We start from the raw sequence: 27,387 nt of genomic DNA on the forward strand, positions 1-27,387 counted from the left end.
GAGGGGTAGCACTGCTAAATTCTGCACTACCGATCCTATTGTTATATTCATTCATCCGTTTTCTAACAGCTTTTTCCAATGCAGGGTCACAGGGGGGCCGAGGCCTATCCCAGCAAGCAACGGCCACAAGGCAGGGGACACCTAGCAGCCGGTCTTTGGGCTGTTTCTTTTATATGATCAATAAATCACAATGGATGTCCTGTCAAATCCACAACAAAGTGAAAAATCCTTCCTTGTGGGACAGTTTGAGCGGTGTACCAGGAAGTATTGTGGATTAATCACCAGCACGGGAAATTCCAGCTTTAATGGCATGTAAAATTATTACTGAATTATAAAATCCCAAGCTTAGTAATGTCCAATTCAAGTGTTCTGCTTTCACTTTGAAATGTCTGTGAATCAGTACTAGTTTCCATTCATTTTGTTTTCTTTTTAAAGCCTCTGTAGCTTTGTCAGACATAAAGTTTTACCACAGAAAATACGACTGGGGTAGAATAAGAGCAGAGTTTTATCAAGGAGGCAATGTCTTTTTGAGAAGTTGGTTAAAATGAGAAGCCATGTTAACAACAGTCATCATATGGGCTGGTTAGGCTGCTATTTCTGGGAAACAGTTTCATGTGCAAGTGTTGTAATACCGCTTCATTGTCACACAAAAAAACAATACTCAACGGCAATTAGATGCAGTAAAGGGGGGAGGTTAATTGTCTTAAATATCCGTTACAAAACCCCAAAAAGTTTCCGTTTCCCAAAATCGGAAGAAGAACTGTTCCCAGCACATTGGTTAAAAAAGAAACAAGAACTTCGGCATCAGCAGAAGTTACTTCAGAACAATTTTCTTCACTTTCCGATGTCAACCTGTGAACTTTAAACAGAAAACGTCCTTTCAATACTTTTCAGTCACTTTGTTTTGTGTTGACAGAAGGCCAGAGACATAGTGACGGTGTCCTGAGGACCTGACCTGGCCTGACCGTGTCTGAACCCCTGAGACCTGACGTGATTCCAGTCCTGACCTCACACTGTAAAGACTACCCTGTTTTCAACTGGGACATTAGGAGAAGAAAAAAGGATAACACTTAAACTTAGAGGTTTCACGGGTGATTTTATCTGACTAATTTTACACTTTCAGGTTTTTGTTTTCCCCACGTTCCTGCTGTACAGCGCCATGAGGAATATTTCTTTGAAACTTGACAAAATAAGCTTATTAATAAGGCGGACCTTACAGAAAAGAGATTGGGCCCTGGGGTGCTCACTAGGTTCCTTGTAGCTAATTGAGTGAAGGATCTCACTCAGCTTTGAAGTGAAAGAGCTTCAACAACATGGTCAGGCAGCTTGTTCCACACTCTCGCCACTCTTTGGGCACAGAAGTGCCTCCTGTATTTTTGTGACATTACAATATCAGAGATACTGTGATGCTCATTTTCTATTGGTGTCCCTTGACGTACTCCTGATCAAGCTTAAGATTCTGAATTCATCAGTCACGGGACTGGGTCATTTGCTCTTTTTTGTTGAGAAATGTCCCCTCTGTCTTGTGCAGCATCCTTAAGACGTTCTGTGATAGTACGTGAGGGCTCAATTACGCACTCGGTGTTGCTAAAGAACAGATCATGACCAGACCCGAAAGATTCCAGGAAACAGACGCTTCTGGAGGACAGTGATAAGGAAGTGACAGCACGTCCAGTGTCCTCTCAAGCTGCTGGCGTAATCGCGTGTACTTCCCGATCCCAATTTTTTGCATGCCATTCGGATTTCCTGGGCTTTCACGTTAGAGACACAGAACGATGCCCTCGGCAGGAATTAGTACCTTATTGTCGGACAATTCCTTCCTAGCCCCAAGCAGAGCGAGGGACCAAATGTCCAGAATAACTGTGTTTCTAGCTGTCAGGTTTGCTTAAGATACTTGAGGAGGTATTCTTTGTCAAAAAACAAAATGTTTTGAAATTCCAGTTCCTTTCTTCTGTTTGTCAGTGGGTACAGAGTTAGTTAAATAGTCTATTTAGTGTTTTATTGTCTATTTGTGTGGACGTATTCCTGGGTGTAGCCCATGGTTTTGTACTTCGTGTGTGTTTAGTAATAAAGCAGCAGAAGGCCCCTGTCTCAGTTCTGTCCGGCATTCGTGAGGCTGGAGTATCATGTGGGCACACCAGGCTGTAATGCAGAGTGGGTATCAGATTGCTTGTGCTGTACCTTAGGAGCAGCAGAGTGTTGAGATTTGATAAAATACTCAACATCCCTCAGAGCATTTCGAAACTTCTTGTTTTTCTGGCAAAGGATCTTTTTTAAAACCCTTTCTTTCCATCGCTTCCTCCTCCCCTGAAACTGCCACATTCCTTTCCATCTGAATGGCTGCCTTACAGGAACACTTCCTGCTCTGCTTGACGGCACAAGACACAGAGGCCCTTTTTCCCATCCGGCTGCTACTCAGATCCCACAAGTAGGACCTGTACTGTGTGGTTACTCCTTGTTTACACATGCATACCGCCGTGAAAGCATAGTACAGTGCGGTAAAGCCCAGTGAGATCAGGGTAAAAGCACAGTACAGTGCAGTGAAGCCCAGTGAGATCAGGGTAAAAGCACAGAACAGAGCAGTAAAGCCCAGTGAGATCTGGTAAAAGCACAGTACGGTGCGGTAAAGCCCAGTGAGATCAGGGTAAAAGTACAGTACAGTGTGGTAAAGCCCAGTGAGATCAGGGTAAAAGCACAGTTCAGTGCAGTGAAGCCCAGTGAGATCAGGGTAAAAGGACAGAACAGAGCAGTAAAGCCCAGTGAGATCTGGTAAAAGCACAGTACAGTGCAGTAAGCCCCAGTTAAATCAGGGTAAAAGTGCAGTACAGTGCAGTAGAAACCTGGCAGAGCAAAGGTATTCAGCTCAAATCCTGCACCACTCTACCGTGGCTGACTTTCAAAGGGGTTGCTAACAACAGCACTGACACCTCTAGCTTCCCGGGGAGCTCACTGACCTGGTAAACTCAGATGACCTGGTGTGACAGATGAGCTCCCCCAGCCAGGAGGCCCCAGAGCAGTGAGGGTTTTGTTTTTGCAGGTATGTTATGTGGCATTCCTTACCGACAGCAAGGGAACGTCTAATCTCCCGGATGCACACAATGAGGCAAGCCAGCCAGCGCTCTGTGCCTGCAGACTGGAGTGCACAGCGCTCTCTGAAATACCTGCATGTGTGCCAGCTCTGAGGAAGGCAGCATACCTCAGACACCCCCTGCAGAGCTGGGCCAGTGCAGCCTCACAGGGACAGAATGCTCCGTTCTTTTCCAATGAGGCTCAAGTCCTTCCCTGTCACTCTGCACCCTGCCTGTGCTCCTGCCCAGCGCTTGGGAGACCAAGCACAACAGGAGCCTGGCACAGGCGGGGAGGGTGGGTGGGGGTTACTGCGGTTAATGGGGCTCAGCTTATCTTTGCTTTGGGGTTCAAAATTGCATGGTACCATAATGAACAAAAACAAACAAATGAGCAAAAAGAGGATTAACTGTGTGCAGGAAGCATGGGAAAGATTGCGTGAGAGTGCTCGAGAGACAAGAAATAATTATTTTTAAAACATTTATCTCAAAGGGCTTGGTTACCAGGAGGTTCCCAGTTCCAACACTTGGCTGTACCTCTGACTCAGAGGCAGTCAACCGGGAGGAGGTGTGGAACAAGTCGAAATTATGTGGAAGTGCTTTTCAGACTGATAACAAAAAGTCACTTCTTTACACAAAGAGTGTTGGGAGTGTGGAACATGTTGCCCTGCCATATGGTTCAAGCTAATGCACTCCCTTCTTTCAAGAAACCAATTAACCAAATGAGCTAAATGGGCCAAATGGCATCTTCTCATAACCCTTCTCATGTTCTTATGAGCTACTGAACCACCTCGTGCTCTGTCTTTACAATGAGACATGAATGAGAGACCTGAATATCAGAAACACTGCAGGAAAAGTGTGCAGTTTCAGCTATATATATACCAGCAGCTATATCGCCCTGCAACTCACAGCTGGCAGCCCACTGATTGGCCTGTACCAGTCATGGCCTCTCTGATCTGGCTTCATCACTCTGCTCTCCTCCCCACTGAGAGCTGGTTTGTGGGGAGCAGACTGGCGCATCATCCAGGTGGGGCTGCACACTGGTGGTGCTGGAGGGGATCCCCATGACCTGTAAAGCACTTTGATTGGAGTGTCCAGAAAAGCGCTATAAAATCGAAGGAATTATTATTGTTCGTATAACTGCAATGGAAATCGTTCACTGCGCCGTGTTGGCAAACTGATATGACAGCAGCACAGTCCAGAGCTGTGCATGTGTAGGGAAGAGCAGGCCACCTGCTGTTACAGGGAAGTGGCTCCTTGCTTCGGCAGATGTCAGGCGCAGACTGTTAGCAAAAAGGGGCAGGGCGTGTGCCACCGCCCTCAGCAGCGATGAGTCTCCCGCTGGGCAGAGGCTCGTCCGCGCAGGCCCGCCGAGAGCTCAGAGGAGGCCCCCTCGTTGTCTGGGAAGAAAAAATTTCTGAATGGGAAGAATGGCATGATGGGAAGATGAAGGCGGGCATTGTGAAACCCCTAAAGAAGGACAGATTCAGCGCCGTGGACTTGAGTCGAGAATCGCAGTATATGGCAAAAGGTCCAAATGCGACTCAAGTTGAGAAACACAGCCACAGGGTTAAAGTGGGGTACCACACACCCTTGGTGAGGCCCCCCCCAGTGAGGTGAGGCCCAGGGCTAAATGGCGCTGCTGGTGCCCCCTCTCATAAGGCCTGCATCTACGTCCGCCTCAGATCAGGTGTCGTTTCTGTGCAGAAAACAGGCACCCCATCGTGTTGGCACGACCAGGCAGAAGGGAACTATAGGAAACCTCCAAACTCAGCATTTAATCAACAGCCTTCAGACTACTGTCCAAACCCTAAAGATGGTGGTCATCTTGGAGAAAACATTTGATAAAACTTGAATAATGGGCTCATGGGAGGTTTAGCGTCTCTTAAACCAGGGGTCCCCCATCCTAGAGACCCAGACACCCGGAGCCTTTCCATCACCCTCAATTAAAACAACAGATGATCAGAAATAAAAGCGTGATCACTTCCAGCCCTTAAGAAACCAGAGGTCGCTTTCTAACTCTTCTGTTTCTTATGTAACTTTAAAAAAAATCCAACCTGGGAGTAAGGGGGGAAACACCCGCAAAGGTTCTGAGAGACTTGTTGTTTCAGTTAAGGAGTCGTTTACATAAAGACCTCAGCCGCAATGAAAACTAGCAGGGGGGAAAGAGACTGGGAACCCCTGCCTTAAATCATTCAAAAAACCCACCGCCAACCCGTGCAGCTGTCTTTAAGCGCAATCACCTGTTCTAATTTACTAATTAAACCTGTTTATTTAGCGTAGATGGTTAACAGCGTCCCGGTTCACCAAGGGTGGGGGAAAACACGTATTCCCCCGCTGTGCACCGAAAGGTAGGGATCCACCTCCAGTTCTCACGCGTCTTAGCCTCGGCCGCTGGCCTGTTTACCTTGTAGGATCGTTTCTAAGCCAGGAAATCTGCTTTCATGACCGGAGTGGCGAGTCACATGCTGGTGAATAAGTAGCTACAGCCGTCAGTACAAGCGCAGGCGGCGGGGAGTCGGCGTGTTGGTCTGAAGCCTCGCAGGACGCGGAGACGCGCAGCTGCGACATACTGTAGGGCGTCGTGCGCGCTCAAGCTCCGTGGGGGGTGTGTGGGGGGGGTAAAATTCCGTGTTAGTGGGGTTTCCCCCAGAAACGACTAAAAATACTGTTTCTATATCGATGGCCGTATTCAAAACGCGGTTTTCGACGTAGCTGAGTTAGGTGGTGTGTTCAGGAACTCCTGCGTCCTGACTTCTGTTTCAGAACGGATGGTCGTTGTGTTTTCTCTTGAGAGCCCGCGAGTTCAACGTGAAGACCTGTCTTTTTGTTTTTGTTTCTTTTTTTTTAATAAAGAGGGGCGCGTCCGGTCAAATATGAATCTCAACATGCAGTTGAGCTCTCTTTTTAAGCGCGATGTGTTTGCGACGCATCCGCACAGCCCAAGGGGAAGACGGAGCCCTGCGCCTCCGCACGTGCCCGGGGCTGAGGCGAGCGCGGACTACGTGCGGGATGTGTCTCCTGTGCGCTGTGTGCTCTTTCCTCAGCCCCCTTAAACACAACACGTATTGCAAGAACACGCAATTTGTTCTTGAACCCACCCCTGTGCGTAATAGCTTTGTTTACCAGCCAAAGGATGTGCTTGCATCTTACAGAGCAATCATCGCTTAATAGCGGTTGAAATTGAATTGATATGTCTTGTCAAACAAGTTGACAAGTGTTCCAAGGCTGTTGGTCCAGTGTGCACAGTTATCGCTCTCGGTTTGAACAATAAGAGAGGTGCTCTGCTTATTACGTGCTTAATGGACTTGAATGATTCAGTTTAATGTTTGAATGAAAGGATCAGACAATGCAAACAGGCGATTTCTCTGACTTGAATTCATGTTAAGTGTTTCCATGTTGATGGAGACTTGACTATCAAGATCGGGCTTCTTAGTTTGATCGGGTTGTTAGTGGGGCTTGGGGAGAGGGGTCTGCCAATTTTTTAAGTGGTTGAGTACTGTCTCCCTGTGCCCCGTTAATTAATCTCATACTAAAATAACTATCGTTGTCCACTTTGGCTGCACCTTTGCACGAATCCTGGCTCTTGACCCCTGGAGCCGGCTGTCCAGTGCTCTGGGTAGGACTGGACTAGACTGGAGTTCCCACTCTCGCGCTGTCACTTGGAGAAGTTAGATGTTACCTCATACATTTCCCCACAAAGAAATATGAGGAAGAAGAGGCTTTTTCTCGGATTGCTTCCGGTTCCGGAAAGACCAAACAGGCCGGTTCGCATCTTTGTTCTGTCCTTTCCGAGCATGACACATTGTGGTTCTCTCTTTCCATCCTTTCATAATCGCTTCCGTTTTCTTTCAAGCTTCCTGGAAAGAAAATGAAACCATTTTGCGGGGGGAGTTTTTCAGAACATGCACCTGAGAATGTCATCTTTATCGACCACTTTTCCCCCCTCAGTAGGTGATCCTCCTGTGGACCCCCTTGGTGTTTTGGTGTTGCTTGTGACGCCCCTCTCTGGAGCTTGGCGTGAGTGCGACGCACAGGCTGATGGGAAGTGCCATTCAGTTCTTTCAGAGCCCTGGCGGAGTGGTGCTGAAAATTTGGGGAAAAATTACAGGGGGGGGTGTGACTTCTCCATCCAACATCTTGGTGGAGGAGCAGGGATTTTTTGAAAATCGTTCTTGGATTTAGAAATTGGTCATCCTTCTTAGCCTGATGACATGTAGGGTGTCGGGGGGAGGCAATTGCAAATGTCTGGATCATGGGAGACTCCTGTCAGCTGTGCCTTGAATTTTTCCTGCTGAGTCAGGAGAACAGCGTGCTCTCATGCATCAGCAGACAGTGAAATCATTTCCTGAGATGCTGCCATCTTCTCTTCTGAACCTTTGTGACCCGTTTTAAAGAAAAAAGGTTGCATCTGCAGAGACCAGGACAAGTATTATAGACTAAGACTTGGAAGCACCATTTCCAAAGTGGTTTGTGTTGCTGTCATTGACTTGCACTTCCCAGGAGATGGGGATGATGATGCTCCTTTGGGATGTCCATTGGCCCAGTGATTAGCATTGCTGGGGTCCTGGGTTCAGTTCCTAACCTGGAGTGCTGTTTGTGTGGAGTTCCTATGTTCTGTATTCACCTTGGTTTCCCCTAGGTGCTCTGTGGTTACCTACTGTACCACACGCTAAAGACTGTCCAAAGCTGACTGAATTGGCTTCTGGGAAAATAGGCCCTGGTGCGAGTGTCCCATTAATGTCCCATGCAGGATGTACAATGTCCTGCTGGGGTAGATTTCTGCCCCTTCCCAGACTCTGAATTGGAGGAAGCATCTAAAAAAAATAAAAGTCTACGGGCTGCTGGAATAGCTTCTGTTTTCTCTGTTGAACCTTAAGGTACACAGGGGGACTGACCCCACACCCCCACTGGCTGAAGCAGGATTTCAATTGGGAACCACTTGATCCTAACGGCCAATCCAACATCTAGCTCCAGTTAACCAGCCCGATGAAGCCATTTTAAAGATCAGAGGCGGCGAGTCTACGAGGGCTGGAGCCGTCTTTACCTGGGGCAATGCCTCGGCTCTAGAAACAATGTGACCCTCCGTGTGGAGCACTGTTGCAGGTTCGAGGGAACTGAACCTTGCGTATCGATACTCGGCTTGCCTCCCCACTGAGAGCTGGTGTGTGGGGAGGAGAGACTGGCGAGCCCCCGTTACCTGTAAAGCGCTCCGAGTGGAGTGTCCAGAAATTACGCCCATGTTTGTCCGTGACTACGCGGGAATGTGAATGAGGAGGATTTTGAAACTGATTGGCTCCTGTTTTGCTTTTTCCCCGAAATGGGGAAGAGATCCATGGCCAGGCAGCATGACACAACCCCCCCCCCCCCAACCCCCCCCCCCCCCGGTCCAGTGCTGATCATGACTTCTGCGTTCTGGGTGGCCGTGTGACTTGGTGCTTGTGCTGTCAGATGCCGTGCCGAGCTGACACGGGTGGGAGGGGAATGATCAGAAGGAAACCAGAACGGCATGCATCCAGTAAAGCATGATCAGCAGTCTGGGGTCACCCACGTGGCCCCCTACATCTTTCCTGTGTAAGAAAAGAAAATCCTAGGTTAGGTCCAGTATTTCTGAAGTGTACATTTTGTAATCTGCTCGAGCAGCTTTTGGCTTGTAAAATCCTGGATTGCTTGATACCCAGAGGAAGAAAAATCCTTAATCATGACAGTTTTATGAAAAAGTTTTTCTGGACTGGATGCATTTTACAGGACAAGTGGGACTTTGACTACTTGTTAATATGGATGTGGTGAGGTCCTGAACTAAAAAAACAGGCTTGTTGTTTTATTTTTCCCTTAACGCTCATTTTTGTAGTAAAATGAGCATTGTTTGTGGTGGATTTAAATGGCCCCTCTGGCAGATTGGCTTACTTGAAGTCATTCTGAAAAGGCTTAGCTATGCTCCTTAGTGGGAAACGTGGGTGGGTAGTTAAGTCTCCATGGTGCTTTGGAACATTAACAGCTCATCTCTGTATTAGGACCCTCATGTGCCTGGGGGGGGGGGGGGGGGGAGGGGGTATTCATTGGGAAGTCACCCCCAGTCCTGGAGGTCGCACCTGGTAGGGTGATTTTACCAACACCCCCGTGTGGGGTTCCCTGGATGGCTGTTTGCACCCAGCTGGGCGTTACTCATCAGGGCTCTTGGGGTGACTGAGACCTGGGTGCCTTTCTGAGAGTCTGCATGGTGCGGATCTTTCGGTTATTTAACGGAGCCCCTTTGAGTTGAAGATTTGATAATGTTCTCGTTTGCCCTCATTTAGAATATGCCCTAAAAGTGCGTTGAGCACAATGTTATCGGAAAGACAGGGCTGTTCGAGATTCAGTCCAGGAAAGAGCAACCAGATGCGTTCTGGGACTTAAGGCAATGTCCAACTGACAGGCTGGAGGAACCGAATCTCTTTCCTCTTGCACAGAGGAGGCCGAGGAGACCCATTTCAAGTATTCAAGGTCCTCAAAGATGCTGGCAGTCAATCCAGGAGACTTCAGAATGAACAGTGAATCGCTCACTGAAAAGGATGTAGGAATGCTTTTAAAACTGCAAACAGAAGGCGCTTCCTGACACAAAGGTTTGCTGGATGAGATGCTCAGATTGGTTAACTGCCTCGCAGGTAATATGCAACAAGTGGTTGGTCATCTTGTTCTGAAATTTAGGTTCATTTATAAATGTTGCATGAATGAGTTAAATCTTACATTTCACAAGCTGCAGCTTTTAAGTGACTTGTATGGAATGAAACTAACACGGGGTCAAATGAGGAGACTTTTTGAATAAAAGAATTGCGGTGTTGATCCGTTTCCTAACCATGTCATCCAATTCAGGGGAGCTGGAGTCTATACCAGCCAGCAAGGGGTACAAGGCAGGGTACACCCTGGACAGGACACCAGTCCAGTGTAGGGCAGTCGGACACAAACACGCACCCGGGCCAGTTTTCACAGAACCAATAGCTAGTTACCCTACCAGTACATGCTTGGACTGGGGGGAGGAAATTGGAGCTCCTGGCGAAACCCCCTGTGAGCACAGGGGGGACATGCAAACTCCACCCAGACAGCACCCCATGTCTGGAATTGAGCTCAGGGGCGCAGAACTGCAAGGCAGCGATGCTGACCACTGCACCAGCGTAAACCCCCCCACGCAGAAAACAGAGGCTGGAATGCCCTGGCACAGGGCTGGCCATGCATGCACAGTTTCGAGCGGGGGATTTTTCTCTTCCTGCCCCGGGCCCTGTGGGACTGCTCTTCCGACCCCAAGCGCAGTGACGGCTTTGTTTTACTCAAGAGGAACCCCAGTTTAGGGAAATGGAACTTTGTTTCACCCATCACTTCCCTCAGACTTTCTTTTTAGTTTATTTGTTATGGCCAGGAAGTGAAACGCAATGCTGTTTTGAGAATAGGGAAGAGCAAGAGACTTCTTCAACAATGGCTGTAGCTCTCCCCTGGGCTCTGGAATCGGAAGGCAGGGATTATTTGAGAATCGTGGGTTTTTGTGACGCAGCTTTGATAACTTGTGATCTTCTGCTTTGGGAAACCACCGCTCCCAGTCCCTCCACTTCCCCCCCCCATTGTACAAGTGTGCTATAAGGTACTCTTCAATGCTTTTATAGATCTATATCGGAATCAATATAGCAATTAAGTCATTGAAGTGCTGCTTGTTTACATAATATGGTTTTGAACGCCTATAAGAGTAGTGCAGCGTGTAAATACTGGTCTTATGTATGAGCTGCAATGCTCTTATAGGTGTTCAAAATCCTCGTGTCCTGCAGGACTGGTTCTGACCCCCAGAGGAGCTGGGATGAGCCTTTGGCTTTAGAGAACAATAATAACTTTTTTTTATATTGTGCCTTTACGGGTGGCTTCTCAAAGTGCTTTACAGAACAATAACAATGATTAAAATACACAAGATATATATGCACCATGAGAGGAGGCAGTAGATGGGGGTGCTGAATAGAGTAGCAGTAGAAGGGTAAAGAACAGAGGCAGTTAAAGGCCCTTCCAAATAAGAAGGTTTTGGGTGTGGATTTGAAGGAGATGAGAGAAGGTGACTCTCCGATATCCTTAGGGAGAGAGTTCCCGGGCTTTGTAATCCCTCTCCTCATGTGCACGATCATGCAAGTGTCTCCAGTTGTCTCACGATCTGATGTGCCAAATGGCTCCGGTTCACAGTTGTCTGTGAATGTGATGCTGGAAACCCATTGGGGAAAAATGGGGTGTTCCTTTAGGAGGAGAGAGGATCCCCTCCCTTCACTGCTGCCCAGCCAGAGGCTCCGGGCCGGACAAGGAGAAAGGAAACGGTCCCGGCTGCCTTGCCCATTGGATCACACTCAGGGGTTTGTTTAATCTGGCGTTTGGATTCACATGGGAAAGCTGAACAGCCGGTATTTACTGCCGCTCTGCAGCCATAAAGCAGTCATTGTTTTGTTTCCTGGGCACGGTGTCACACGAGAATCCTGCTGGCTCCCAGGAGCTGCTCTCCCTCTCGGCGTTCCCTGGGCACATGGGAGCTCTGAGCAGAGCTGGTGCGAAGCAGCACAAGCTGTATGTCAACGCCCTCAGCCCAACGAATCAACAAGCCGTTGCTCATGGGATCCCAGGCCTGATTAATCCAAGGCTGATTTATGATGTAGCAATGAGGAAAATAACTGCAGGGGGAAATTGCTCTGCTCCTAGGGCTGTTTTAAGACTGAATATGTGCAAGTTGTGTATATATAAACCAATAGTGATTTTTCTGTTTTCTCGTTCAAGTTGCTTTGTTGGAGTTTTTTAATGATAATCGCTTGCCCTTTTATATAGGGCTTTTCTGGACACTCCACTCAAAGCGCTTTACAGGTGATGGGGACTCCCCTCCACTGCCACCAATGTGCAGCATCCACCTGGATGATGCAACGGCAGCCATCGTGCGCATTTTGTTTCTAGTCACAAGCTTGGGGATTTATTTCACTTGTAAAGCTCCATCATGTCCAAGAGCTGAGAACACACAGGTCAAATGAATCTTATTCTTCTGAAGTCAATGAAGGGTCTGACTGTGGAACTGAGGGCTCTGGTGAAACACCCCCCAGCAGGTGTGTGGGGGGGGTGGGGATCACCAGGCCCAGGACTGGGAACCCCTGTTTTATGAAATGGCTGAATGAGATCTGGGGCTCCATCAGCTACTATTAACCAACCTGGCTGAAGGGCCTCCTCTGGGGCGATTCTGGAGCTGTGTGCTGCTTAGGGTAGAAATCCTCTCTTTTTTTTTTTTTTTTTCCCTGAAGTCTTTTCAGCCTGGGATGTTTTTCCACTCTTCCACAGGAGCCTGACGATATCCCCCCCCCGGAGGGGAAAACGAGCAGTGGTCTACCGCAGCTTCCTAACGGCTGGTCTTCTGCTTCAGCGACGCCGGCCTGGAAACGTGCACAGTGCCTGCTTTGTTGTAGCGCACACGAGCGCGGTAACGGAGATGGCCGCTCTCGCACGGGCGAGCAGAGAGAGAAGCAGCCCGGGCCCTGTGCCGGAGGAGAAAACCGGTGATGTCGGCTGGCAGGACCAGCCGGAGCGATGCCGGAAGATGCCTTTGTGTTCTTGGAGATTCCAAAACAGATGTGTGCTGTTGTTGGGATCTTTTTTTTTCTTCCCTTGTTTTTGTTTTTTTGGAGGAGTTTACAACCTGCCAGTTTTCAGCACTGGGGCACAGCGGTTAGCCTCCTGCCTCTGAACTCGTGGGTCCTGGGTTTGATTCCAAATGGGCACATTCCGTACGGAGTTTGCATGTCTCTTCCTCCCCTCCCCATATTTTTTTAAGGAGGGGTAGTTCTTCCAGATGCCCCCATTTCCTCCCAAATCTATTCTGGCTGTGTTAGTTGGTGTCTCTAAAGTGTGTGTGTCCTGCAGTGCACTGTTGTCCCACTGGCGCACTGTGCTTGTAGGATAGGCACTATGTTCCTTTTAAATCCCCACTGTGTGATCCTTACTCACCTGAATTTAGTCTTAGTCTTGCGCATCCTGAGAGAATTGAAAGTCTCACCTGCAGCTTTTCCCCCATTGCGTGTAATGTTGTCAAGTATACATCTAGCCTCATTATGTGGGCTGGTACTTTTGGGGTGGAATTGGGTGGCATGTGTTCAGAAGCACCAGTGACCCAGGGCTTGCCTCGTTCCATCCCATAACAATTTGATCCATTTCAGGTTTTAGGAGCAGCAGGCTCTTACACATGAACCCATGTTTCATGCTTGTTGCATGCAGGAGCTGCTCTGACATTTGAGAAACACGTGTGGAGCCTTTCCCCCCCGGTTTTTTGGTTCTTGCTTTCAGATCTCCAGAAGAATCATGCTAAAAAAAACCTGCTTCCCTCCATCGTCAGGCTGCTTCCAGCTGGCAGGTTGTTTTCCTGGCTTTGTGTGCTGGAACGCAGCAAGTGTCCGTCGCTCCAGAACAACACCGCACAATCCCACGGACTAGCAGTAGTTGTGATCTTCTCTGTGGCACTTTCCCAAGCAGCTAATGCAAACCCCAGACTCGTTACTGACCCAGGTGATATCCCTGGAGAGCCACTGTTAGCAGCACTCCAGGACTTGAACATCCAAACTGCACTGACAAGACAGAACACAGTAGGGTCACGCCAACTGCTTGCTTTTTTTGGCTACAACTACTTGAGAACTTACCATGGTACACTTTCATGCGATGGTGCTCGTTCAGTAATGGTGAAAACCCGAGAGCACACGGAGGAGCCTGCACAGAGCATTGAGAGAATATGCAAAGCACGTCTTTAATAAGCTACACTTGTGGGAGGCCTATTGGTTTCCTGTTTTCTTTTTGCACTGCCAACTGCTCATACCTTCAGGAAGGCAGGATTGAAGATGAGGGAAAGGAAGGGATGAGGAGCTGCAGGTCACCGGCTGAAGTGCATACTGCTGTGCTTCAGAGGCCTGCGCGACGTTAATATGCGTCCCCACCCCCACCTCTCCAAGTGCTATTATAGCAAGTTAAGTGACCCTCTGTTGCACTAGCATGCTTCACTGCCCCTTTTACAAAAGGCCATGCATCTTTTTTTATAGGGGCTTGTACTGCATGTTATCGCAGCACGATCCATACTGTAGAGCCTGTCGGCAATTGCTGCAATAGTTTTGCACAGCCGACCCTTTTGCAGCTGCACAGCCTGTTTATAATGCCTCGGAGGCAGCAGAGTAAGTGAATATTTTTGGATGCAGTTTCTGCAAAGCGATACTTATCCCCTGCTGAGCAGCACAGAGGGCACGGGACAACAAATGCTGTCACTTTCAGCTTTTTAGAAACAGATGGCGTAATGTTTACTCTCCTCCTGATGTCGCTGGCATCTGCTGGCCGTCTTTCGCGAGGGGCTGTAGTGCGCCCGATTAAGAACGAGGCCCGTTATTTTAAAGTAGCGCTCATGCCGAGTGGAAATGGAGGGTTGAAGCTACTGGGGGAAGGACATGGTCACAGAGCCAGTCATTACCTCATGGTTCTTAACATAACTCTGCAGCTGAAGGAATAGCTCATTGTTTTTTCCCTTCTCTAGCAGGCAGTGTTTTTTTAGTGAGCCTCTGGGATATTTATCAAGCTCTGACTTGCTAGAAAATGCAACCAGGCGTCGGCAGCTTAGGAAGGCCTTTCTGTAGTGGCTCTTCTAACATTTCCCAGGGTCTCATCCAGCCATTTCTCTGGATCAGCTTTAACCACATCAGCAGGGCAGTTTCCTACTCCCACAACTCTTAGTGTAAAGTGCCTCCAGTTCTCAGTTTTCAATATACTTCCTCTTAGTTTCCATTTATGCCCCATGGTTCGCGTTTCACTCTTCCAGTCAAAATAGCTTGTGACAGTCCAAAGAATGTTCCCAGGCGCCAGCTTGGCATCCACACACTGTTTCAAGGTCTGGCCAGCACTTTTCTGATGTTGGTGTTTCTTATGTGTCCTTTTTCTATCTACCCAAGGAATTTTTCAGTTTAGTTCTTTTACTTTTAAAGTAAAGTTCCTGTATTTTATTATCTGTAATCCAGATTGGGGGTGTACACTTATTTCTTAGATTTTATCAGACTTTTTTTTACTGTTGCTTCTCTATTTATCAAGTGATCCGCTTCTGTTCCCACAGAGTATGTTTTCTGGTGATGGGCTAATGGTTATTTTAAAACTTAAACAACCCTGATAACTCAGTTTTTTCAGTGTTTCTTTTCAACGTGTTTACAAGGTGTGAAGGAATCCAAACGTTGTGTATTGAGCACCGTCAGATGCAAGTCATGACAGCTGCTCTTCTGGAGTTCTGCTTTGTGTACAAAGGGCAGGGGGTTATGACTTCCTTGGGTCAGACAATCAGTATGAAACCCTCTTTTCAAACTGAAAGGCCTCTTGCTTCTAGGTGCTGTTTGTTCATTTTGCTCCTATTCCTAAGAACGAGCACTTGAAACCTACATGTGTTTGGAAGTGACTCTAATGCATTCTTGAGGTGACGATATTTAGTGCTGTGGTTCTTTTAGGTCCCATGACACTGTACAGGGGGCCTCATGTCTGCTCCAGTACTGTATAATACAAGCTCTCTCATACAGTAGTTTCTGCTGTGGTGACACTCCCAGGGACCGCTGATCGGACTTCTGTTTTCAGCTTTAGTATTGGTGGTCTTCTATTGGAACCACTCTTTCACAAGCGATGTTCTCGCAAAGCCTGGCTTTCTTCATGAGAGTGATCCCGTTACAAATGGGTTCCCAGCTGGAAAAGGCTGAGAAAACTCCTAATTTTTCTTCTGTGGGAGGAAATACACAAAATGCGCTAGGGGTGGGGGTGTCAGTTTTCAACCATTAGTTTCTTGAGATGGGTGCCGCTCCTTTTTACCCTGTTCGAGACCTTGGTTTCATAAGAATTTGTTTTTTTTTTTTGTAGTTTCCTGCTGTGCGTCAGACAATTCCTGTAGATGTTGAGCTAAGAACTGTATTGCCGAAAGTAGAGCAGGAAGTGCTCTATGAACCATCTTCCCAGCATTCCTTTGAGAAGAGACAGTTGGGCTTGGCGTAATGTGGGTTTGTTCCTCACTGGAAGTAGTGGCAGGTTAGATGACTCCAACCGATTTTAAGCAGGGGTGCACTTTTTTTTTTCCCCATTTCAACTGTCTCTCCCTTGTCCTCTTGATGAAAGCACTATCCGCTAGCGTAGTGTCTCCACTGCGCTTTGACATGTAACAGGGGACCCCGTCTGTCTCGCTGTTTATAAAGCAGACACATTTTTGAGAGGGCTTTGGCTATCTGCAGATACAGGCTGGCTCTTATCTGGGCTTTGGCCTCTGTTTGTCCGCAGGTAGTCGTGCACTGTGAACAGATGATACCTCCTCCTGCTCGAGCCCCTTAAAATCAACGCTGCAGTGTTGTTGAGCACTTTAAAAAACATTTGCACAGAAAAAAGTCTGTGATGCTTTTTGGCAAGGAACTGCAAGGCAACTTCTCAGAATAAAACCTGGTTTTGTGATGAAATCCTGACCACTGTCTTCTGTCTGCATGGTATGGTGATTGCATAGGCATTGCACTTGAAAAGCATGGTTATGTGCTCCACAGAGGATGCTGTGAATTTTAGCCAAAGGTAAGTTCTCTTGGGTGGTTTGATGGCACAGTAGTTAGCATTACTGCCTTGCAGTGCTTGGGCTCTGGGGTCAATTCCAGACCTGGGGTGCTGTCTCAGTGGAGTTTGCATGTTCTGTCATGCTTATGTAGGTTTCCTCCCATGATCCAAAGACATGCAGGTTGGCTAATTTGGCTTTTAGGAAAACTGGCCCTGGTGTGAGTGTGTGTGTGAGCCCTGCGATGGATTGGTCTGTCCAGGGTCTACTCCACCTTGAGCCCATTGCTTGCCGGAAAAGGCTCCAGCTCTCCCATGACCCTGAATTGAAAGAAGCGCTTTGAAAATAGATGATGGAAAGTTTTTTCATTTGAACACATTCTGCCAGTCTTAACATTGCTTACTGGTGGATTTCGGAGTCCAATCCAAAATGTTGCTCCTAACGGTGAACGCTTTTGCTCTGAATTGTGTTCTTGACCTTCTCTCCCCTTAAACTCCACCAGGAAGTCTTCCCTCCCTTGACCCAGGCTTGTGAAGACCCAAGATTAAAATGGCACTCTTTTGGAGATCATGATTCTTCTCCTCACTAGATGGCTTGAGCATCTGAAGGATTTGTGCCAGCTCTTTTAAAACTGAAAGCTTGTTTTCATCCTTACGGTGTTATTGCATGTCAGCTGTTGATTGGATTTAAACTTTTTTAAACTAAATTTAAAACTGCAATTATGGTTTTATTTCTGTGTAGCATTTTGATATGCATTTCATATGAAAGACACTACATGAAATATAGATGATCAGATCATCAGTAGTAGGAAATCATTGCTGCATTACATGTGGGTAATGTCTCCGCTCCATTTATGGCGAAATTAGATGTTCTTCCCTATGCATAAGAAGTGGGGAACAATATTTTGTCCCCAGTTTTGCAATAGGTTTGCTTTCATATGCAAGGGTTGAACACAATTGTGCAGAGTCACGGTCTTGAACCCTGCATCAATGGAGACCATTGACCTGTTACATGAATAATTTGAGCTATTTGAACAATTTTATACTTCTTTCTACTCCCAGCTGGAATGTGGTAGAAAATGACACGCAACCAGTTCAGCATGTACCGAAATATCAGCTAGTGTCCTACTCATTTCTCTTAGAATTTCCACACTAAGGCCAGCGGCGCTCAAAATTCCAACCGTTCCATAAGTTCTAGTGCCAGATATTTCCCATAGGTGGCCCTTTTGAAGATCTGCTTTGTTGAACAATAATCCAGCTCATACCAAGTTATTAAAGGGTTCATGTTCCTCAGTAGGCTCTTAAACATGTTTTCTTACGTATCATGATCTATTGATCCCACTGCTACCACCATGGGTGTATTGGACCAAACAGCCTCCTCTCGATACCTTTCCTGTGATTGCTTTCCAAAACAATTGCCTTTCTGCAGGGCAGTTTTCGATAATTTATAAATGGAAATGGTTTGCAAAGTGCTTTACCTATAAGAAGGGCATCAATTCAGCCTTGAAGTTCTCACCCCCCTCTAGGCTGACGCACAGCGGCCATTCTGCAACAGCAGATCACATGGAGGAGTGAGAAAGTGCTTTGCCGATTTGAATTAAGGGGGATCTAGAGGTAGGTTAGATTTGTGTGAAAAGAGAGTGGTGTTGTCTGTGATCCACCAGCCTAACATGCCATCTTGTGTGAACAGTCCCATGGGATCTGGCCATTAAGCATGACCACCTGCAGTACAATGTCCCCAGTTCACGTACTGGGATGTGAGAAATTCCAAAATCCAGAGGGAGGCGCGCCATCTACTGGTCTACAAACTCTGCTTACATGATGGTCTCCCATTTCAGGCCGGACCAGAACCCATGGCCCTGCTTTCCTCCTATTATAACAGTGATAGATGGTATTAAAGCAGTTTAGCTAAGAAGAGAAGAAAACAAGCTCTTTAACAGGCTTGAATTAGCATTGATCAGAACCTGCAACTGCATGTTTTTAGCTCAACCATTCTGTTGTGGTAACTAATCTATCACACTTACTGCATCGGTAATTTAATTTGACACACCCATACAAGTGAAAGGCTACTTCCAGTACTAGAAAATACAGATCAGGGTTAACACTTAAAAATTAGCTACAAAAGCTTGTCTAAAGAACAAAGCGATGCAAATTGTCTGACAGTTTTGCACAGCTGTGAATCAGGTGGGCCACAGCCTTATTAATCTTGGAATCTCACTGGGTGCTACAGGAACTCAGCTTGTATGAACGGCAAATGTTTTATCTTCTGTCTTTACAGAGCTTTTCAATTCCTTGCTCTACAGCGTCCTTACAGCTGCGTGGCTAGGAAAAAATACACAGGACAGTTGTGCACTTTTAACCCCCCAAACCAATACTGTAGTTTGAGATTTTGCAACATGGTCTAAGGCTTGGGTGCTCTTGCAGACACGGCACTTACTGAAATATGTGCAGTAGCAAAGGAATCATTGCTTTCTCTTTATTGCAAAAGGGGACAGATGCATGTTCTTCGCAGGGTGGAGATGCAGGCTGTGCAGAAACCTTGCAGGGTGAGTGTCTTCACCATGGCCTTCCATGGTTGTTCTTAAAGGACTCTCAGGGGGTCAGAGGATGTGATGAGGCAGCAGAAATGCAGTGACTCGGCTGTGCATCATTTAAGGGCACGCCCTGAGGAAAGACGGGATATTCTTGCTCTGTCCTTCAGATAAACGCAAGCGGATCGGAGGTTGGGGAGAGGTTACACAGGAGAGGAGACCCATTAGCTCACATCTCTCTCAGCTGAACATCTCATCCAGCTGAGTCTTGAAGGGTGCTAGGGAATCCCCCTTTACCAACATGACCGGGTGCCTTGACCCAGACACCCACCACTCTATGTGTAATGAGTTGTCCCCTGTGTGAAGCTCTAACTGCTTTCCCTTACGGTAATCACAAGTACCCTCAGCTCCCCATCTCATCACTAACTGGAAAGCAAACGGCTGGGTTTGGCTTGGTCTGCCTGGGCCATGACTTTTTGGTAACCTTGATTTGGTAACCTGTTGGTGCCAGCAACCTGAGCCCAGGTTCTGTGCTCCGAGACCCAGCGAAGGAAGTCGCTGTGGTTTTTCAGGGTCAGTGTTACTCATTATTTGATTACTTCTGTCTGCGTAAACAAATCTCGCAATGCACGGCTTAGAAGTGAGCCATTTCTTGTCACCTATGTGCTTCAAAGGCTGAAGCTGAGATCTGAATTTGGAGGTGAGAGGCTTCAGTGACAAAAGGCCTCCTCAGTTTATCATTCCAGTTCTCCTTTTTAAAACAGCTTTGCAGTTTTTATACAAGAGGAAGGCAACTGCGGCCCTCATGTTCTCCGCCGCTGAGATCATGTCTTGTTTGCAAGGACTCTGATCGATGTGGTAATTTTATTTTTCAGCCTCCAACCCGAGAAACAAACCTCCTGCTTAGAAAAGTGAAAATATCACTGGGTCTGTTTGGGTGGGGTGGGGTGAAAACCTGATTGGCTCAAAGCTGTTCAAACTTTTTTTTGCCACCTCCCCATAGCAACAACCAATCCCAGCTGGCCGTTGAGCTTTAAAAAGCTACGAAAACAAAGTTTCCCTGAAATCAGCTGACTGTGGTTCCGGGAGTGGAGCGAGACCAGAGAGGAAGCCTTTAGCGCAGAGCTGAAGAATGTGAGATTAATTCTTCACAGCCCCGATCTTCAAACGGTGCACACGGCCTTAATCTGTTTATGCTGCATGATAAAGGAGAATGTCTGGGCGTTTACTCCCCGGCTCTGTTTTTAGACAGGATGTGTCAGGGGTCTCCTGGTCTCAGGCCTTGAGATCCTCTCCCGAGTCAAGCAGTGCACCCTTCTAAAAAAAGAAGCATAGTTTTCTTATTTCTTAAAGTCCAGGTGCCCTCTGCAGCCAGCCCTTATTGTATGTGTGGGTTCATTTCACCTTTCGTTTTAAGTCCTTGAAGATTGGAACGACCTATACACATCCTGTGTGTTTTGTGCAGTGCACAATGGGGAACCTGACTCCTGGGAAATCTGGGAGTGTGCAACCGTATGGAAAAAAATAAGTAAGGTCCTATTTTAGGATCAAAACCCTACCCGCTAACATGTTTTTTAATCAAGGGTGAGAAGCAGGAAATCATTTGTTGTTTTCTACATCTTCATTTCTTGCCGCACAGGATGTAGAACCTTTCAGTTGCTGTTTCTTAATTACTTTATTACAGCAATTATATTGGTGAAAAGGGCCTGCCTTATTCATTTATATCCATGGGCTTTTTTTAAGCATTGCATGGCACGTTTTAGCTTCTCCCCGATACACTTGCTGTGTTTCCCTTAGAACCTTTCCTCTTATTTTGGTCATTGCAGTGCCCATGTGCTGTTGCTTTAAGGGTTCACTATAGTGACCTGTTCCAAGCAAGAGCAGAGAAATAGCAAATGAAGTCTGGGGCTTCTTGCCACAGAGTGGACCAGGTAACCTGCACTCGGATGAGTCCTCGCAGCATGAGAACAGTGTTTCATTCTTGATCTGGCCTTGTGCCTGACTGGGGCTCTTTGTTTTGTTTCCACCAGTGCTCTGAAATGACAATATACAATATTTGCTATGGCGGCCTGCAAAACCAAAGCCAGGGTTTTGAATTCTTTAAGAAAAAGAGGTCTTATCTCAAGTCCTGCACCAGCAAAACAGCATGCATGTGTGCTTGCAGTGGGGCTTGACCAAGTCTTTCTCTCCTTTTTTATCAGTACTGTATCAGTCACCACCCAGCTTCCCATTTGTGCGATTTGAATTTCATTTGCATTGGACTGCTGATGGACGGCGTGGTGGTCACCATTGCCGTCTCACAGGGGTGGGTGCTCCCGGTTCACTTCCTGGGGTGCTGTCCGTGTGGAGTTTGCATGTTCTCTCCATGTGGATTTAGGTTTCCTCCCAGAGCCCATAGACATGCTGGCAGGTGAATTGACCTCTGTGAAAATTGAACTGGGGAAAGCAGTTAGCATATCAGCAATCGATTCATTTTCTAACAGAGTTCAACAGAGCATGCAAATTGCTGAGAAGGAGGGCCAGCACACATGCTTGGGTGCTCCCCCCTGCATGCCAGCTTGTCTGAACCGACATGCCCTGAGCTGACATCTGCAGAAACGGGGCGATCATGTTGATGGGGGGGGCTGGGGGGTCATGGGTCTTGCGTTCAGGCTCACGTGTTCCATGGGGAGCCCAGCAGAGGTGGAGGGGGAGGGGAGCCCCTTACGTCCCCCGAGTTGCGGAGGGGTCATGGCCTCCCGGCGTGCTCGAGTCTCTGGGTCTCGGCCAGGTGCAGGAGTCATTCGCCGCTGGCTCTCGTTTCTGCAGCTGCTGCAACACCTTTAGGTTTCTGTCTTCTTTTCTCGACTTCAGGTTTCGCATGATTGCTGGGTCCAAAAATGCCTGAGCTCCTGCTGACAAAAAAAAAACCCTCTGCCCTCTGTTCCTCGGTGGCGAACCTTTTCCTGTCGGAGACGCAGACCTCCATCTCCTGGACTCCCGCGGGCTTTGGGTCATTCAGAGGCCCCTCCAATCCCACGATGCACTAGGGGAAGGCAGGAGTCAGGGGTGTGATCTGCTGTGAAGTGCCTTGCATGTTTATTGCTAACCTCCCCACCCTGGAAGAAAGTCTCTTTCCATGCCTCGGTGAAGTTCTTGAATTAATGAGGCAGTGGCAGCAGAACCTGACTGCTAGATCTCCGTTTCATTAATTTCATTGAGAAGATGGAAGTGGGGGGGGGAGTGTTCATGAGTCATACTCTTTGGGCTGTTTGAGCCAAGTCCCCACCCCGTCAGGGAGTTTTCTGAAATTCCAGACCTTCAGCATCCTTGACAGCGGTCCGGTGCAGCCCCTGCTCGATTGCACTTTCGTTTTCTGCGATGCCCTTGTCATGCCAGGCTGGCAAACCCCAGCTGAACTCTGCCCATGCCAGCCAACAGTGAGAGTGGCTGCACATAGCATGCAGTTCTTCCCTCACTCTGACGGTGAGCTGCTCTCCATCAGTCTAGTCACAGCCAAACATATACCTGAGCTCACACATGCACATAAGCAGTTTAGGGATGTTAAAACAAATGTAATAAATAACTTGAACCTTCAATTTACATCACTCCTTCTCTTTCATACACTTCCTGTGGTCTAGTGAAGCAATGTATGGTGACAACCTTACTCACCAGAAGAAATGCAGAAGCTTCATTTTGCACATGAGGATGTGAATATGCATGCATTGTCTGAACAATTATTTTTTGCATGTTGCCCTCGGTGTCAGGTTGTGCGTGGTGATTCAAAAAAAGACAATGCATGCGAAACATCCACACAAAACGAAAAGATTGCGATTCTGAAATACTGGCGCAGGCATTTCCCTTTGGGAAGATCGGTTCACAGACTGGGAGCCAACTGGCGCAGGGCATGGGCAATTGGTTCAGTGCCATTTTGGCCTGCAAGGCAAGCTGGAGTCCAGTGATCGAACATCACAGCTGAGGAGTAAGCTTGCAAACACAGGGCCAGACCATTCAGGGCTTTCACAGATCGAAGCTGTGTTTTAAAACTGATTGGATTAAATTTGATCCCTAAACCCCACTGGAAGCCAGTGCAGAGTAGCCAATACGTGGGTTACATAAGTAGTGAAGGTTGAATTTGCCCTGGTCTATTGCTATTCTTTGTGCTTTGTGACGCTACACAGCCATCACCATGGTGCAGTTCTTTGCACGGAGAGCTGACGGAGCATTGCCACCTACTGCATACCGAGGCCGTGTGAGCGCAGGTCCAGGCTTGTCTGGAATGTGACACAGGCAGGAGGTGTGAGCAGTCAATCTGGTAAACCCACAAGAAGCCCGGGGGGGCAAAGGGCTGGGGATCCACCAACTGGTCCTGTAACGTTTGGACAAACTCGCTACACAGCTTGACTGATGATGCTGCTGAGGTCACCACTCGCTGGAGAAACACGTTTACCACTGCAATACGGACCTGACCGCCAATGGACGTCAGAGAGGGCAGTGATGTGAGGGCAGTGAGTTTGACCGGAGATAAATGAAAATTTAAGGAAGTAACAACAGTTCCTAGAGCATACAAGAAGTTGAAGTTTAATAGATTTGTAGTTCTTTTTTTATCATGGGGATTGTGTGCCAGTGGGATATTCTAAAGGCAGGACATGACAGCACCAGTGTGCATGTAGACTTCAATAAAGACAGCTTCCACTGGCCCAGTAGTCAATATGTTTCTATATCTTTGCAGTTGAAAAAGTGTGACAGGAGTAACGCCTGCTTAGAGAAAAATGCCTAAGGAAACCAAATAGCCTGACGTGCACGAAACTGGAGGCCCGTCTGCTGAAGATAAATAATAAATAACTTGAAACTTCAAATTATCTCTCTCCTCGCCAGCGACCGTCCGGTTTAGAAAATTAATTGGACGGCACAAAGATATAAAATATTGGAGTTTGAACTCCCCTCTCTGTCCTTTGACTGGGGTGCTCAGGCATCCCTGCTAAAGGCTGGAGGAGAGCAGCAGTTCCGATTAACCTTCTAATAAGCCCTAATGTTTTGGTCCCACACGAAGTTGATCAAAATGCGGAAAACGCAAAGGCTGCACTGTGGCTTCCTCACCTCCGGGGCATCAGCTGATATCCGACACCACCCGGCACGGAAAGGAGCAGACCCAAACACCACAGCCACGGCTTTACCTGCTGCTTGTGCCCTGCAGGGTCTGATGCAGACGCTCAGACTGATCTTCTCATTGTAATGCGGCAGGGCTCTTTCACCCTTCCACTTCAAGGGGGCATGCTGCCCTGCACGCTCATGCATACTGTATTGGCGCCCTGTAATTAACGATGCCGGTAAGGGCTCTTTCCTGTCACTGCCTGCTTTCTTGAGCAGTCTTAGAGGCGATTGTTTTCAATTGAGTGTCATCAGTCGTGTCCAGGTAGGGTTGTGGAGGGGGGGGGAGTTGGACAGCTCGTCAAACACCTGCCTGATAGGCCAGGCCTGGCGATGTGATCACAGGAAGGCTCCGGTCCTGTGAAGGCACTGTTTAACTTTGGCAGCCAGTCTTTCTGTTTGTCGAGCGATACCATTGTGCGCGTGTTTGAACGCTGAGCTGGCCACCTGTGGGGTTGTCAGTCCCTAGATTAGAGGCTTGCTCACATTGTTTTCGAGTCGAGTATTGTCATTATTTTAATCTTGTGTCTCGCTGCAGGCTGTCCTGAGATCAAGGTGGCACTTGGGCTAGATCCTTCTGCTTTACTTCTGGCTCCTCTGGGTTGGTGATAATGAATTCATGCAGTTCATGTGTTTCTATAATCCTAGGCCTGTTTTAAATAGAACTTGGAGGTGTTCTTTTTTTTCCAAAAGAAAGCACAGCATTCAGTTATTTTAGGTTTAAAAAGACCATTTTAAGAAAATTGTTGCAGGGAGTTCTTCATCAGAGGAGCAGGACACAGCCTTGTGCAGATTTGAGGTTTACTCACCTGAAGGACAGCAACGTGTGCTGGGTCTGCCCCTCAGAACAGACACCCTGAAAGGGGTTTGCAACCCTTATACACAGTACGGGCTCAGAAAGAAGTTTTGTTTCACAGTTTTATGGGGTTTTATGGATATTTGTCCTGACCTTTGATATGTAGCATCAGTTGAACTGCTTTGTCCTGCTCTAAATCCTGACCTTTGATATGTAGCAGACACTGACTTGCTATATCCTGTTTATGGTACTGTATGTTTACGGGTGTTGGTCCTGTCTTTTATGTAGCATGAGTCGCTGAAGCACTTACTCTCGTCCTTCCTGATCGCTAGAGTTTGCAGGGCATGGCAGTGCATAACTTTCAAACCTGAAACCTTTGGGGCTGTTTTCCATTATTTATCTTTTGGGTGCAACAACAGTTGGTGCCACATCGGCTTTGGCAGTGCAGTGGGGCAAAGGCCGGGTGGGTGGCATTCGTGTTCCGAGCTCTGCTTCCTGTCCTGAAGGTGGGATCCCCGGGGTTGGAGGGGTGTGGTGAATCCTTGTTTTTCCCTAGTACACTAGCAACTCCCCATGTCTGACCAATTCCCAGGAATATGGGGTAGTCGTGGGGAGTTATGTCAAGTTCCTGCATCACAGATAGAGCGGGCAGAGCAGGGTGCTTGTAATTAGTATTTCATCAGTAAACACATCTGAGAAATTGTTTAGTTTGCAGACATGATCATTTGGCTGGAACTGGGATGTTTTTGGAGCCGGGGCCTGAGTGCAGAAGAAAGGGTCAACTGGCAAGCAGGTCGGGTGCAAGTCCCAGTCGGCACTGGCTGGAACAAACCCAGCAGAGACCGGGCTCCTTCAGAACCAGGACGGGGAGCACTGGCTTACGTCTTCTCGGAGATGGGACACGGCTGGAGGGGGTCCCGGAAAGAGGGAATTCAGCCACATGTTTCAATCCTTTTCTTCACTTCCACCACTCCCCGCCCTGCTGGGCGATAATCTCTACTAAAGCCAAGTTACTGAAAATCCCATTCTGTGCCTGGATCCGTCTCGTTCAGGAGCCTTCTGGAGAGTAAGGAGGCATGTTTATACAGTATGTGTTTACTCTCGTCCTTCCTGATCGCTAGAGTTTGCAGGGCATGGCAGTGCATAACTTTCAAACCTGAAACCTTTGGGGCTGTTTTCCATTTTTTATCTTTTGGGTGCAACAACAGTTGGTGCCACATCGGCTTTGGCAGTGCAGTGGGGCAAAGACGGGGTGGGTGGCATTCCTGTTCCGAGCTCGGCTTCCTGTCCCACAAAACATTTTATTTCCCCAGTTGTCATCACGGTTGTTCTTGGGCTGCAGAATTGAATGCGATACGTCAACACAGGCCGAGTGTGGGAAATAAAAAAAAAAAAAAAAGAGAAACATTCTATAAACATCAAAAGCTCTGTCGCCAGCAGAGTGGACTTTCTGCTGGGCGTTCCCAAGGGCATTTGAAAAGGCAGTGTGGGAAATTTCTAAAAAAGGAATGCAGCAAAACGCACTCAAGCAGTTCTGCCCCTTCCCATGGGAAAGGCGCAGTCCATGTGACAGATCACTGTGATAAACCATGAAACTGCTGGTGCCCTCTGGGATAAGGGCCTTGGCGTGGGGCTTATCAGTGTCAGGTGATGTGGTTCAGAGGGGAATAATATTGCTCTGGCTTTATGGCTTCTTCTTCATTTCTCCTGAAACATCTGCTGAATGCAATTAGCTTCACACGCAGTGGCGAAGGGAGTGAATAGACTCTTCCCATCAGGCTTTGCTGCGTGGGCTAACCACTGCCTGATGCAGGCTGGGAACTAGAGGTCAGAGGTCAAAATCCTTCGCTGGCTTTTGGAAACGGTGCTGGTGTGCCTGTCGACGTTTCCCGGGTTCGAGGCCCATGGCAAGTGTTTTATACTGGGCACTTTGCCAGTATTGGAGGGGAGGGGGCAGGGCAAAGTAAGGTTTAGTGCTTTGGAACCCTAAACAGTGGGTCAGGGGTTCGAGTCCCCTCTGAAGACTCTGATGTCGTATTACTGGCTGCGGCGCTGTGCCCTGGTAACTCCAGTCAGCTGTTGGAATGGCAGGGGTAACCCTGGAATGGTCTAGCATCCCCATCTAGGTGGGAGCTGCCCCCAGTCTGTGTAAGACTATGGAAGCTGGGATCATCTCCGGTCTGAGGAGATTCTCGGCTTCGGGGGTTGGAAGGGGAGGGGGGGACGGACGGTGTGTCGCGTTGCAGGAAAGGTGCACTATGCTCATGTTCTGGGGTGGGTCTGGGGGTCCTCATGGCGATCCAAG

The 27,387-nt window shown here is 47.8% G+C and overlaps 2 long non-coding RNA genes across 2 annotated transcripts; one reads left to right on the forward strand and one right to left on the reverse strand.

Moving 5' to 3' along the window:
- Positions 1–489: 489 nt before the first annotated feature.
- Positions 490–6,091, reverse strand: LOC148639981 (uncharacterized). The gene is made up of 2 exons (XR_015930722.1): positions 5,473–6,091; positions 490–4,465 (listed from the first exon to the last, which is right to left on the reverse strand). It is a non-coding gene; the product is annotated as an uncharacterized LOC148639981 (long non-coding RNA).
- On the forward strand, positions 5,140–17,323 carry LOC148639982 (uncharacterized). Its single transcript, XR_015930723.1, has 3 exons — positions 5,140–5,416; positions 9,515–9,709; positions 17,129–17,323. It is a non-coding gene; the product is annotated as an uncharacterized LOC148639982 (long non-coding RNA).
- Positions 17,324–27,387: the final 10,064 nt, after the last annotated feature.

The sequence above is a fragment of the Lepisosteus platostomus genome, chromosome 26 (assembly GCF_059453375.1).
Source record: "Lepisosteus platostomus isolate fLepPlt1 chromosome 26, fLepPlt1.hap1, whole genome shotgun sequence".
Taxonomy (NCBI): domain Eukaryota; kingdom Metazoa; phylum Chordata; class Actinopteri; order Semionotiformes; family Lepisosteidae; genus Lepisosteus; species Lepisosteus platostomus.